Source organism: Anopheles darlingi, chromosome 2, assembly GCF_943734745.1.
Source record: "Anopheles darlingi chromosome 2, idAnoDarlMG_H_01, whole genome shotgun sequence".
Classification (NCBI taxonomy): Eukaryota; Metazoa; Arthropoda; class Insecta; order Diptera; family Culicidae; genus Anopheles; species Anopheles darlingi.
In genome coordinates, this window is record NC_064874.1 from 31,734,403 (window position 1) to 31,736,902 (window position 2,500).

Below are 2,500 nucleotides of genomic sequence, written 5' to 3' on the forward strand. Positions count from 1 at the left end.
ATGCGAAGGCACACACGGAGCGGTAAAAAAGTTATTTTAATACTTAAAACAATGGCCTCCCGGTGCCATAGTCCTGGGGTATGGAGTCCGTGAGACCTCGCGCCATCTCGTGCATGGCGGAAAAAAGAGGCGCGCGCGCGCGCGCGGACACAAAACGATTTCACGCCGAGAGTGGTGTAAATATTTGTTCGGCCGCGTTTGCGATGGTAATTATTCAATTTCCACTTTCCACGAGGCTTTTTTTTACCGGATAACTCCATCCAGCATGGTTGCTGTTTCCTTTGTTAAACCTCCATCCGCCATAATATTCCATCCGTGGCTGACCAGCGGATCAGCAGGATCTGGTCAGGTTTGTTTGTTTCGGCTAATGACATCGGAATTCGGAATCGATAATCGGAATGAATTATTATGACAGCAGGTGAGGGCCCCAATAGTTCCGCCGGGCCAAGCGAAGGTTTTATGGTCTTCCTCCATTTTTTGCGGTCGCTTGCCAATCGTTTTTCGATTGTAAAAAAAAAATGGTGGATGCATTTTGAATGATGATTGCCTTGCCTTGGCTGGCAACCTCCGACACAAAAGGCCCACTCGGGGAAACCGTACGGGGCCATCGTACCATCGTAACTATCGGAAAAGGCGAGGCCCGCGGACCAGTGGAACATCATCCTATCGAGTGTGATAAAGCATAATTGCTTCTGAATGTCCCTGGCAGGCTGGATTTTACTGCTCTATCGATCGATCGATCGATTGCGGTGTTAAAACGCCGCGAGCTTCGTAAACGGCAAACGGTGGAGACTCCGCCGTGGCCGCCACGACCATACCCTGTTTGCTGCCGGCCGAGCACAAAGCACTGAAAAAATCTGGACGACGCAAGATAAGAGCCGATTTCCAGCAAGTGATTTTCTGCACCGCTATCACCGCGTAAAACGACAAAAGAAGGAGAAGGGTTTATATGCACTCGCGATGGTTTCCTCTGGAGTGGCATGTGTGTGTGTGTGTGGGCTTGTGAGCCGCTTGGCCCCGTCCCGAGGCCATCGGGTTCACTCGAGAGAGTGAGAATCGCTACAATTCGAGCCAGCTTCAAGAGCCGGTGCTCTCTGACACTTATGACAGTCGTTTAAAAATCATCCAGAAACATTTCTTCTTCCGCTTGGTCCCGGCCGACCGACGCCGCCTCCGTTTCGATCCGTTCCGTACTCAAGAAATCCTTTTCTGGTTGGTTGTGGCTGTCCCGGGTGTGCCAGCAATTGAGTGGTTTGATCCGGGCCGGGAGAAGGAGGGAAGGAATTTGAAGGAATATAAATCGAACTTTATGGCCCGGCTGGCCGGTGTTCTCATCGACCGGTTCTTCTGCTCCTCTTCCTCCGGAATACTCTCTCGACCTTGCGCCGCCTGTCGAATCCTTGAAAATGCCGTGGGCGGAACAGCAGTCCCCCCCTCCCCCCTCAAGGGTTCTTCGTGCACTGTCAGCAGAAACGCTGCTGCCCTCGGTGGCTCTTGAAATGTGTGTGTGTTTGAGAAGACAACGGCTATTTTCCGGCGTTTTTTCTTTTTTTCTTCCTCTTTTTCATTTCTTTGATTCCTTTTCTTCTCCCTGTTTGTGGAGCTAAGACTCTTGAGTTCTTGTCCTTTCGTGAAGGTTGACGGCGGCGGCGGTGGCGGCGGTTGTGGTCACAAAAGGCGATATTCGATGGGTCAAACCTATGTGTGTGAGTGTGTGTGTGTCCTGCGGAGGAGCTTCTGTTTAGTTTTGAAGCCGCGATCCTCAAGTCTTTTCTGGGTTCTGGGCTTCACCTCGAAACGGAGAGAGAGAGAGAGAGCCGCTACGTTATTCACATTTTAAAGACGCTTCACCCGGCGACCAGCATTGTTCTTACCAGCATCACCAGTTCACTTCGCTCACTAACGATGTGTGTGTGTTTGTGCGCTCCACTAACGAGCCAATTACGTAATCCGCCCTTGTATCCCGCCCAGGGCGTCGTTACACTCTCTCTCCACTCCACAGAGTCGACTTCGAGAAGCAATTTATCTTAAATTCCATCAAGTCGCGGTTCGAGTAGTATGCAAAAACCAACCAGCAGCAGCAGCACTTGAGGTGGTGGCCTGCTTGATTCAGTCAAGGCCCACTTGGACTCGACTGTAAATTTGGCTGCAAATTTTTGGTTGTCCTTCGCCACAGCAGCAGCACAGACACCACCCGGTGGGTTGGAAATGTGAATAAGCCAATTAAAACAGTTCCACTAATCCCTTCCCGGATTGGCCGCGGAACGGCTGCTGTTGGCCGTTTCTTCTGTCGCGCGCTATGCCGCGTCTGTACGTTTGTGCGAACTGTGTTTTGTTGAGAAGCAAAGTTTTCCACGAATAATGGCCACCAGAAAGCCACCGTTTGTGTTTCGCTATCCGACCATGATGGCTTCGGAAATGCGAGTGGCGTGCAAGCCAATTGCTGGCAAATTCCGAAATGCCGGAAAATGGTTGGAAATAAAATGTTGAACCACGGCCA

General features: G+C 51.0%; 1 protein-coding gene across 16 annotated transcripts in view; it reads left to right on the top strand.

Moving 5' to 3' along the window:
• The window catches only part of LOC125950597 (peripheral plasma membrane protein CASK), a 220,564-nt gene that overhangs the window by 111,736 nt on the left and 106,328 nt on the right, over positions 1-2,500 (top strand). The window lies entirely within an intron of this gene.